Below are 12,908 nucleotides of genomic sequence, written 5' to 3'. Positions count from 1 at the left end.
GAAGACATCTATCTTTCAAAAGGAAGAAAATGATTTGTTTATTTGATTGTCTGTTTTTGGGACAAAATTAGCATAATCAACCCAGAGGAAGCATGTCTTGAGTTCTCCATGGTACATTTTTGTAGGATCTGACATGTCTTCTTAGGAAAGCCCAATTTTTTAATCTCTGACAGTTTCAGGAGAAACTCAACTTTTTCCATTTTTTTTCAGTTTCCACTGAACCTTTTTTCAGGAGAAACTGTATTTTTTTTTCCTCTGTGCAGATATGCAACATACAGAGTTGATGCATAGATACTTTTCAAAGCTGCTGGGCTCTGCTGGCATTCTTTATTGAGGCTATATGTTCATGTACATGCTGCAACACTATTTATGAAGTTCTTTCATGCTTGGATGGCTTTATTCCAGAAAAGGCAAAGGATAGAACAAATGGTCATTATTAAGGATCTCTGTTTTATGAAAAAGAAAAAAAAAAAGTTGCACAAGTCTGAAAGAGCACACACAGGTTGTTAAAAGCAAGAGAACACCATTTCATTCAAAAACATTTACACACATTTCAGTGTAGAAAAAGCTGAAGTTAAAATACAACTGTTGAATAAGGTCATCTTCTTTTAGTTGCTAGCATTTTTTCTTTACTCATTTTGTTTTGTTTTGTTTTGTCTTGTCTTGTTTTGTGTCTCTCGGGGAAAGTTTGTTTCAGCTTTTCAAAATGGAGCTCATTCTTCTGTTTGAAACTTCCTAATACTCACCTTGTCCCAAAGGCAATGTTTATTTCTATTTTGCTCTTTCTTGTTCTGAATTTAAAAGATTATTGAGATAGTTTCCAATAACTTTCTAGAAACAGAAAAAATAAAGGAAAGAAACACTGAATGCACATTCTTTATAAACTCTGAATATGCATAGATCAACAACAACCAAAGAGAGAACTTTCATGTCTAGTTTGTTTTCCTCTACTTGTCTCGTTGATAGGTTTTTGTTTTCTTTTGCTTTGCTTTGCTTTGCTTTGTTTTGTTATTAACAGCAGCAACAACTCCTTCAGGAAAAAAAAAAAAGAAAAGAAAAAAGAAGAAAAAAAAATCTAATCCAGCATGGAGGAATCTATACAGGAAATAAGGCAAGCATTTTGACTGGTAAATTAGAATATGAAGAAGCTCATTTCAGCGGCTGAAATCACATGCTACCACAGCTTGATGAGGGTTGTGTCTCTGTAATGCAAAACTGCTCTGACTTATTTTCCCCAGGTCTGGAAAAAAGTGGAAAATATAAAATGTATCATTCTTATAATCCATAAACAATGGACTTTTATTGTCAAGAATCACTTCTCCTTTTTGTAGTTAACCTTAACTACATATAACAAAAGTGAGTGTCTGGGAAAACTACTAAGCACAAATCTCATGCTATGTCAATGACCATGCACGAATATTTTGTCATTCATGTAATGACTCTTTACAGCTTCTCAGCCTCCACCTTACAATTTGTGATTTAATGCCTACGTTGTTTTGGTTTTTTTTTTGGTCATATTCTTATTTGCATTTCATCAGGAAATTTGTGTCTCTACTATAAGGACTGAACAGTCAAGCATTTTCAAAATACCAGTAATGTTCCTAACAGATCTTCATGCAGCATGCCTATTTCATAATATATCTTTGCCCTTGAAAAATGGTTCCTTTGTTCCAAGATAATCATTAGAAGCATTCAGAAAATTCTTCACTATAATTTGTAATTAGCACTGTTAGAAATGGCTCAGACTTCAAAATAGGATTAAATAAAAAATAGGATTTATTAAAAGAATAGAGGTAAGCAAACAGCGCTGGGTGCACCGGGAGTCTTAAGCAGCATAATTGACATATCCCCTTCCTTTTTTTAATGAAGTTATTATAAATGTACTATTTATCATCCGGTGTATTAATAATGTAAGGCAAGGTATCATACAAGGTATAAACAATAACATCATTACACCACATAACAATAAAAATAACACTCTTTTAACCCATGGTCCACCAGGCAGCCATGAAAATAAATCCCATTCCATATCCTTCCAGGTTTGTGCTCGCTCGCTCACCTCCCCCCCCTCCTTCTCTGGGATGGGAGAGAGAAATGGGAAAGTGAAGCCTGTGAGTTGAGATAAAAACAAGAAAATAATAACAATAATAACAATAACAATAACGATAATGATGATAATAGTACTACTAGTAATAATGTGTACGAAACAAGTGATGCACAATGCAATTGCTCACCACCTGCTGTCCGATGCCCAGCCTAACCCCGAGCAGTCCAGCCCTCCTCCCAGCCTGCCTTCTGGCAGGACAGTGAGAAGCTGAAACATCCTTGGCTTGGTGTAAGCACTGCTCTGTAACAATTAAAACATCAGCATATTATTAACATTCTTCTCATCCTAAACCAGAACATAACATTCTATCAGCTACTAGGAAGAAACACCCTTTTCATCAATCTTTAAACAGCAATTACTAAAGCTAAATTTTCCACAGACTTCTCCTTCTTGTGCTAGTAAATAATCCAAAGCTAGGCAATTTTGATACAAAGCAGGTCTCATCTTGGTATTTTGCTTTGCAATTAATCCAAGTGCATCTTCGGTTTTATTTATAACTATTTCTATTACAGCTAATAACCTAATTATTCTATTAAGTATATATATACTGGGGTCCTATATCCCCAGGATCTGTTTTCTGCCCACGTAGCTGGATCATAATAGGCAAACGCCTTCAATCAAGGGGTTGGGCCCGCTTTCAGGGTCAATTCAGGCTTGTGTTACCGTTCGGCCTGTCAGGGTGATCCAGCTCCTGGAAAACGAATCACAATTTTATATAGGTTAGAAAAAAGGTTCTTATGTTATTTTCTCGGGACAACCTGACCTTAGTGTGGGAGTAGTCCGGTCGAGGCCCTCTCACTCGGCAGTCAATACCCATAGGGGTTGCCTCCCTCGGTAGACCATGCACACCGCAGTGGAGGGTCCTGCCCCGGTCTTGCCTTCTCCCTTTCCTCCCTTCAGGCTTGTCCCCTTTATTTGGCATCCTTAATTCATGCAGAGCCTTGTTGCCAGAATATTAGTTCTTCCTTAGCTTGAGTTTCAGTTTCCCAGGAGCGGACTCAACCCTCCAAGTTTCAGTAGTTACTTGTCCTTTTATTCTGGATGCGTGGGTCCCTTTCTGCGGTTCTCACAGCTGTTTCAGTAGTCAGTAAAACAAGGTACAGTCCCTCACATCGGGGGTTCAGTGATTCTTCCCTCCCGTGGCTGCTTGTTGAAACACTTTCTTTTTTTTATCTTCTGACAAGTTAAGCAACGGTTATGTAATTTGCTTTGCCGTATGGCCCTTTCCAGGTTCCTGTAGCAGGATTCATCTGATAGCCACGGCTACATTCACATTTGTAGCCACCTTTCAGGTTGATACAGATTTGACTACAGATACCAGGGTTTTGGCATTCATCAATATCTCCACAGTTTCTCTTGTCTACAAGCTCAAACCCAGCTGGACAGTCACATTCATTTATGTTGCATTCCTTCAGGGGCTCATCACCCCAGTCCTTGCAGTCTCTCTGCTGGTTACACACTTTATTGATATCTATGCATTCTCCACTTCTGCACTTGAATTTGCCAGGTCCAGAGCACTGAATAACATTGTTACAGTTTGCTTCATCAGTGCCATCCAGACAGTCTCTCACACCACTGCACTGCCTATTCCTATGGACACAGTTCCCATCTTCACATCTGAACTGGTCTGGCCTGCAGGTCCAAGAAGGGCAGTTAATTTCATCACTTCCATCCTGGCAATCAGGATCTCTGTCACATCGCCACCTCTTGTAGATACATTCACCTGAGCCGCACTGCACCTCACTCACAGAACACTTCACCGGAGGTGCAGGCTGGCGGCCACACTGCGCCAAAGATTCATCCGAGTGGTCAGAGCAGTCACCTTGACCATTGCAGACAAAGCTTTTGGAAATACATTGCCCACTACTGCATGTGAACTCTGCTGCACTACAAGTCACATTGCCACAATTCTCTTCATCTTCTCCACTGTCACAATCTTTTTCACCATCACATTTCCACGACACTGGGATACACTGGGTTGACTGAGGACCACAGCTGATTTCATTTACCCAGCATGTTCTCATATGACACAGCTCAGCACTCTTGTCAGACCCATCTTCACAGTCTGGATCCCCATCACACTGCCATCTGTTTGGCACACACTGACCACTGCTGCACACAAAGTCAGATTCAGCACACATCTTCTTCACACAAGCACTCTCATCACTGCCATCTGAGCAGTCTTCACATTTTGCTCTAGCACCGTCGGCAGCAGTGCACAGGCAGGCAGAATGCCCCGCAGCGTGGCAGCGCCCGCCGCTGCCCCGCACCGTCACCTGTGTCACTTATACTACTCCTATTACCCATGCTGTTAGTGTCAGTGGCATCCTCCTGGTACCGTTTCTGTCTTTGTCGCCCCTTACTCTCCCCCATTTCTTTTTGCCACTGACCATTCACCACAAATGGATGAGACACATGATTACTAGTTAGGAAAGAGAGTGTAACGTCTGCTATACGGCTGCAGGCAGTGCCAGCTGCAACCTTAGAAGCGGTTTGTGAAAGAGCCTGCTGGTGGTCATTTGGCAGTGTAATCTGCGTCTCTGCACTCCTGCCCCGCAATAGAGCTAAGTCGTCATTAGTAATAGCTATAACACCGATCTGGGGACGAATAGTCTTTTTTTCATTGCAAGATAAACCTCTCATAAAAAGAAGGCTAGAGAGAAGCAGCACAGCTGCCGCTGCCTCCATGGTTATGTCAGACAGGCTGCAGGGTCCTGATGTCCGCCCCTCTGCTATGTGCCAACTCGCCACACGGTGAGGGTCGGCTGCCGTTGTCCACTGACGCCTCTGGTCTCCCGTAGCAACTCGATCTCGGATGTCCCGGCGCCGCTCCAGGCTCTCGGCGCTGCTCCAGGCTCTCGGCGCTGCTCCGGGCTCCCGGCCTGTTCAGGTCTCAGCGAGTCCGGGTCTCAGCGAGTCCGGGTCTCAGCGAGTCCGGGTCTCGGCCTGTGCGGGCCTCAGCCTGTTCGGGTCTCATATGTTGCAGGAAGCACGGCCGAAAGCATGACAGACACCAGTAGAGTCAGATCATGCTCCCGTCTTTTTCTTGTCACAGTCAAAGCATTTAAGAGCAAAAATAGGATCACAAGATACACCGCCAGGCCCATATATTAGGCACCACCACTCAAAACTTGGATAAAACAGCACTTATTTTCAGTCTGTCAAGCACTCCGTTCGTCTCTGCCCACTCCCCTTGTGGAGAGTACGGAACCACGGATCGGAACTCTGCACTCGCTTTGCATCTCACTCACACAGCACAATCGCACACAGAGGCCTCTAGCACATCTCATTCATACCACAGGAATATAATTTACAATGATAACCAACCAAATAAGTATTGTCTCTGACTGTGTTCTTCGTGAAGTGACTTGGAACACTTTGTTTCAAACCCTTACATTTACACAAATACTTTCAACACAAAATACATACATAAGAACACATACAATTATTAACACTCCAGTTAGCATCCCTCCAGCAGCCGAAAACATACCGTTTGTCTGCAGTTTCAGGAGATCTTTGCTCCTGCGGTGAGCAGCTGAGAGTGGAGTCCCCTCCGAGCAAAACGCTCAGGGTGCACCTAGGGGTGTCCGCGCCGCAGCCGATCCCGCAGCCGAGCAGAGTGTCTCCTGCCTGGCTCGCCAAAATGACTCACAGAAAGCTGACTCCACAATCAGTAAGATTGTAAAGTAGGTATGTTTACTCAGTTCTGGGCGGCACGGGGCGGGTAGTCCCCCCAAAGTCGTGCACGCCTAACGTGGCAACTTGCTTTAGTAAAGAGTTACAGATACATGAACATTCCTATACATATGCATAACCTGTCCCTTTGTGAACAGTCCTCCTTATCTCAGACCCCTTGATTAAAGTCCGAACCATGAGGTTGTTTTTGATCTGGTTCTCGGGGTCCGAGAGGCTCCTGTTATCTGGAGGTATAAGTGCAGCACAGCACAGTAGCACATATTCATTCTTAATCAATTGCTCTCTAATTTCTAATTCCAATGTTTCAGCTTGCTCTTTTCTGGATCCACGGGTATTCTACTATTAATGTTCAAAGCCATTCCAGACCCCGTCCTCCGTGGATCAAAATACATGGGGTCTTAAGGGTTCTTTTGGTCATTCTATCATATAATATTGGATCATTTTTAATTTACTCTTTAATTTTCTGGGGCCCCTATTGTTCCAATTTCTAATCATTATTCATAATGGACTTTTTGCTCCCTTCTTACTGGTCCTTGGTCTTCGATTTTATCTGACCCATCTGGGAATTTTACTTGTGGCAGTTCCCACAGCCCTTGGTTGCCCCCAGTGAGAGTGTCTTGCAGGGGGTTTAGGACCTGTCACCCAACCATGTATCACTCCCTTCACTGGCCCAGCCCCCCCACAGGAGATTAGAACCGGTGAGAAAACAAAAAGACCTCCACGCTGACTTTAGAAGTCTCAATTACACTCTCACACACACAAACACTGGCAACTGCACCTTTACCCAACTGGACGTTATCCACTTACGAATCAGTCGTCTTCGTCCAGAATCCAACCGGACGGTATCCACAAGCGTCTCTGCTGTCTTCGTCTGGGATCGAACCAGACGGTATCCACAAACGACTGTCGTCTTCGTCCGGTTCGATCCCGGACACTGGAATCCAACCGAACGGTATCCAAACGACCCTGTCATCTTCGTCCGGATCTTCGCGCGCAGAATTACAGGCAAAAAAACAGCCGGCAAGGGAGCTCAAAAAAAATCAAATTCTTTGCTTACCTTTATTCAGGTTCAGGATGGCAGGTCCCGATCCGACTCAAACAGGAGCCACCAAATGGTGGGGCACCTCTCCTAGACCAAATCAGAATTCAGGAACCATAGCCATCCCGGATGAGCCCCCAAATTGTTAGAAATGGCTCAGTCTTCAAAATAGGATTAAATAAAAAAAATAGGATTTATTAAAAGAATAGAGGTAAGCAAACAGCGCTGGGTGCACCGGGAGTCTCCACTCCACCAGGACGCACACCAGTTACATCAAGTAGCTGATTTTTATGCTCCTAGACTAATACATATTCGTTACTACTTCTAAAAAAAAACAGGTTATTATAATTAGCTTCCGGGGTCCAGTCCCTCCTACTGGCGCATGCGCATCAGTCTCCGGTGGTCCCTCTGGGGGTCTATAGGGGTCTTTCATGCTGAAGGCTCGTAGTCTTCCTCTCCAAGTTTTTTTCTCATCCTTCCCCTTTGTACTCCCTTGGCACCGTATCAAGTTTATAGAACATTCCCTGCCGGTCTTGTCTCCTAGCCGTCCTTCAGCTTCTTTTTTTTCTTCTTCTTAATCTCTTGGCCACTTGGCCAGATATCAGAGGCCTGCATAGTATCCCATAACAGTCACTAATTGTTATCAGTTGTTCTGAAACCCCCAGACATCAAAGACTTCATATAAACACAAATAGCTTTCTTATTGACACTTCACAAGTAATTAAAACATTCCTCACCAGCCATTCACAGGGACAGTCACACCTATAGCAGTGTTAAATTAATCTCGAAGAAGACAAAAAAAAAAGGCTGTAACTGTTAGAAATAGAAGTCCGGAATAACAAAAGCAAACAGGTTCATAAATTTGAGGAGTATTTTCTGAAGACTTGATAAATTGACTAGAATGAGGGGGAGACTGGGACACACTGCATCTGTGGTTCAAGAATTAAATTGCCAGTGCAGGGCCCAGAGGCAGACAGGACTGTTTTTTATGGACACGAATTGTTAAAACATTCCTCACAGCACTCACTTTATTTTCCAGATATTAGTGGAAGAAACATCTTCCACAGTCTATGTTGGAATTACATCAAATATCCCTAATGGATAAAAATATATGACAGATTCTTTCTGAGTTTTTCACAGAGGAATAAAGTATTGAATGAGGAACTTCCTTCTTTTAAGTTCTGTGAGACTGTTATTGTCACAGTTACACAAAATGTCGCACTCAATGTATCTTTCTCTTAGTATGCTCTCATCTAATTTAAGGGCAAAGACTTTTTATTTAAATGCTTAGGTTTATAAACAACTGTCAAAATGACCTTAACTGTTTTCTGAGTAATTAACGTACTTTGTCAATATATGCATTCATTGCTAATAATTGGGAGCAGAAATACTGGAAGAAGTATTTAATGGTATCTTGAAAGGAAACTTTGGGATTTTGATAGGTAGTGTGATCCCTCGCCAGGGGAGTTTTAGGTTAGATGTTAGGAAGAACTACTTTACTGAAAGGGTTGTTAGACACTGGAACAGGCTGCCCAGGGAAGTGGTGGAGTCACCATCCCTGGAAGTCTTTAAAAGACGTTTAGATGTAGAGCTTAGGGGTATGGTTTAGTGGGGACTGTTAGCGTTAGGTCAGAGGTTGGACTCGATGATCTTGAGGTCTCTTCCAACCTAGAAATTCTGTGATTCTGTGATCAGATTTGGAACTGAAAAATGTACCTGGTGTTTTAACCTTTCTAAAATATCCAAATCCATCTAAACATTTAATTCATTGCAGTTTAAAATGCAACGGATTGAAACTATTGCATGCAAATTTTATATTCTGTCTTTCTGTACAAGCATTTCCACTTCCAAATGCTATAATTTCATGGGATAATTATGAGAAAAATAGATTGGATTCTCTGGTGATATGAATATGAAATATTATATGATTAAGATCAGTGTAACTATGTGAATTCTCCATTATTTATTTGGAAATTCATCCATTTGGTGGAGACCTGCTTTTTTATTTTTATGTTACAGTTTTGCAGTCTTCCATTTATTTCAAAAGTATCTCTAAACGTAATTGTTGAGGGTGCAGCTCGTACAAACTTCCGCCACATGGACGTTGTGCATTGGACTTCATCAGGGTCTTTAGGTGCCTGGGCATTGTTTAAATCACTATAAAGCATCTCCAGCACAGCTAATTCCTGCAGCTGCTGGAGGCCCTTATCCATAGTGCCTTTTTCCATTTGCTTACTTGGTATACAATATCTTCTTTGTGGGGATACCTTTCTTTCACAGCTGTTAGGATTCGCCTCCAGAGGCTGAGAACTTGTGCCTCTCTCCCAATTACTCTATCAATGAGCCTTTCTCTAGAGAGGGATCCCAGCTGCTTGGCTTCATTGCCTTCTAGCTGTTGGGTATTGGCCCCACTATCCCAGCATCGAAGCAGCCAGGTGAGGATGTGCTCACCTGGATGACGACTGAAATCCTTTCGTATTTCTCGCAGCTCACTCAAGGATAGAGACTGAGTAGTTTCTGATTCATCTATGATTTCAGTCTCTTCTCCCTGATGTTGCCGTGATGACGCTGCTTTAGAGCTGCCTGCCTTTTCCTCTTCTCCCTCATCCTTAGGAGGAGCTTCTTCCCTTACTAAACGACCTGATCTCCGTTTCCACTGTTTTGTCTTTACTATAGGGGCGACTGATACCATAGATGGTCGGTCCTCTGGGGTGGTCACAGTGTGTGCTGTCTCATCATCAAATTCAGGAACCTCCCTATCACCTTGAGGGTGTTGGGCAATGTTAATTGACATTTGATAGGCGTAAGCCAGACCCCAGCAGACTGCAGCAAGCTGGTGGAGTTCTCTAGCATTGCCAGGGTCAGGGCATACATCTTTCAAACATTGTACCAGTTTTCTTGGATTTTGTACTTGTTCAGGGGTGAAATTTAGAACCATTGGAGGAGAAAACCGTGATAGGTACCTGCCCAAATCCCCACACACACCTTGCCACCCACAGCTACTTTGTCTGGGGACAGGTCCTTGGATAATATTCTGTCGTGGTTCCGCTCAAGTGGGCAGCCGAGCTCCACCACAGCCGCTCTCTCACTCCCCCTCCTCAAAGAGGAACAGGGAGAAAATACGATGAAAAGGGCTCAAAGGTTGAGATAAGGACGAGAAGATCACGCAGTAATTATTGTAACGGGCAAAACAGGCTCAGCATAAGGATATAGTAAGATTTATTGCTTATTGCTAACAAGCTAGAGAAGTGAGAAACAAAGGAAAGAAACCAAAAGCACCTTCCCCCCCCATCCACCCTCTTCCACCTCCTCCCCCCAAGCGGCGCAGGGGAACGGGGGAATGGGGGATATGGTCAGTCTACAGCGCTTCTTCTCTGCCACTCCTTCTCGGTCACTCTCATCCCCTGTGCTGTGGGGTCCCACCCACGGGATACAGTCCTTCATGAACTGATCCAGCGTGGGCTTCCCACAGGCAGCAGCTCTTCCAGAACTGCTCCAGATAGGGGTCCGTAGCACGGGGTCCATCCCTCAGGAGCAAACTGCTCCAACCTAGCTCCCCCATGGGCAGCAGCTTCTGCCAGGTCACCTGCTCCTGCATGGTCTCCTCTCCACGGGCTACAGGTCTGGCCCAGAATCTGCTCCGGCAGGGGTCTTCCACAGGCGGCAGCCTCCGTCGGTGCAGGTCTACCTGCTCCACCGTGGTGTCCTCCATGGGCTGCAGCGTGGAACCCTGCTCCACCGTGGTACTCCATGGGCTGCAGGGGGACATCCTGCTTCACCATGGTCCTCACCACAGGCCGCAAGGGACTTCTGCTCCGGGGCCTGGAGCACCTCTCCCCCTCCTTCTTCACTGACCTTGGCGCCTGCAAGGCTGTTCCTCACTCCTCTCACTCTCCCAGCTGCTGTGTGGTGCAGCATTTTTTTTCCCTGTCATAAATATGCTCTCACAGAGGCGCAAAACAACATCGCTTATTGGCTCGGCTCGGGTCAACAATGGGGCCCTTCCCAAACATGGGGCAGCTTCTAGATCCTTCTCACAGAAACCACCCCTATGGCCCCCCTGCTACCAAAACCTTGCCACATAAACCCCCTTCTGAGGTCACACAGAAGCCAAGGTAAATTGTCTAAGTCACAAAATGAAAGTTTTTAAGTAGACTACTTGCATCTGAAGTTATGAAGATACTCCTAGATTCAATTCCCGGCATATTCCTTACAATATTAGGAACACATTATGATTGGCACATCACTTATAAGAGAAATAACCAGAAAAAAAAGGAAGAAGTGTTGGAGAAATATTTTACTTCATTGAGAAGTTTTTTAGAATGACTTTTATTTGACCTAACAAAGGCTGTTCATGTTAAGATTTTCACTTACTTGTTGAAATTCAGAATAAAATGTGCTTCAAGTTATTTGGTAGAGAAGTTCTGCTTATTTATATTCTAGACAATACAAAACTGGCACCCAGCCATCAAATTCTAGCAGTAAGGCTGTGTTCTTTGTAGTCCTGCCAGTATCCCACTAGTGCATGCTAAGTTCTGTGATAAAAACCTTGCCTGTGTCTTGCAGAGCACAGTCTGCTCTTGGACATTACAGAAGCCGTCATCCCAGTAAAGGACCTTCTCCACACCCATGAAAGATCCTAGAGGCACCACAGCAGAATGAAGTACCCTAGTATTCCATCCAGGTGAACAAGCCTCTGTCCTGCCCCAGGACAGCCCCAGACCCATAGGCAGGGGGACAACCATCTCAGGCGGGTCACCAGAAGCAGCTCTGCAGGGCATCTCCCAAATGCAGGGTGTCACTACTTGGGGTAAGGGGTACATGTTGGGATGCAAGGTAAGGTTTTTTCAGGATAGCGTAGGACTCATTATGGTAATGGAAACATGGGAAAACAGAGGGATAAATTGATAAAATGGTCAGTTTGCGTGTGCAAAGTGCTGGTCAGTGTGTAGATCTGGCCATGCCCTGAACCAGGTCAGCTCAGTCTGTCCTGTCTTCTCATGGAGCTCCATTTCTAACTCTTACCCTGAGTGAGGTGAGTCTGTGAGTGTGTGTGCACACCACTCTGTACCAGCTACTGGAGTTCTGTGTGGTCTCAGGGGCTTATATGTACAAATCCAGCTATGGGAGAGACTGGGATCCAGGGGCAACTACTGGGCAGACTGGGTGTCTGAGCCCAGCTTCTGGGGACATCCAGCCTGCATACATCTACATACACTTTTTGCTCACTACTGACATCCATCATGGTCAGCAAAAGAGAGCAGCAGGATGAAGCTGATGGTGCTGCTGCTGTGAGTGCTGTGTGTGTCTGCCTGTGATGATTTGTGTGGCCAGCCATGTTCACATGTATGTATGTAGTGTATGCATGTGTGTGTGTGCTCACTGGTACAGCATATTCAGCCTTGCCACTCATCAGACCTGGTAATATGAATTGTGGCAGCCTTGACAAAACTTGTGGGGTTCTGGATTTGGCCTCCCCCTGCTGATATCATCTGATGTCATTGAAAAGTACAGTTCAGACAAAAATGAAGAGAAAGCACGCTTTCTATTTTTGCCAGTGTCTGTGCTTGAAGAATACATGTGAAAAAAGCAGCTATGTATCCCAAATGCTATGGTAGGAAAGAGCACAAAGAAGCTTTTTACTCAAAGAAGTGTCTACTATATGCATCTCAGATTTTGCAGGAGAATTCTTTATAGGTAAGAACTTCTAGTAGTACTTATATATAGGAAAAAAAAGTTTAATAATTGTATGAGTTGTGTTTTATGTCTTAAAGCTTTTTTTATGTAATTTTAATAATTTTTAATGTTAGCAACAACTGGCTACCTCTCCCACTGTTTAATCAATACCTGCTATAAGTCTGCTACCACTAGGATGGAAATATTTTGCTATTTGCCATATGTGTTCCAAAGCTCTCTCAGATTACTGTAACATATGCAGTACTTGGTGACCTAGCACCAGGTCTTAGGCAGCTGATTTTCCATCCCTACTTCAGCATTTAACTCTTTATTTTTCAAACTTTTTTTGCATGCCTTTGATGATTACATTATAACCTTGATCCTCCCTAA

General features: G+C 43.9%; 1 pseudogene; it reads right to left on the bottom strand.

The window, feature by feature from the left end:
• Positions 1-2,790: 2,790 nt before the first annotated feature.
• Positions 2,791-12,908, bottom strand: part of LOC137847031 (very low-density lipoprotein receptor pseudogene) — a 456,685-nt pseudogene continuing 446,567 nt past the window's right edge.

Source organism: Anas acuta, chromosome W (genome assembly GCF_963932015.1).
Source record: "Anas acuta chromosome W, bAnaAcu1.1, whole genome shotgun sequence".
NCBI lineage: Eukaryota > Metazoa > Chordata > Aves > Anseriformes > Anatidae > Anas > Anas acuta.
This window is presented reverse-complemented; position numbering and strand designations above follow the sequence as displayed.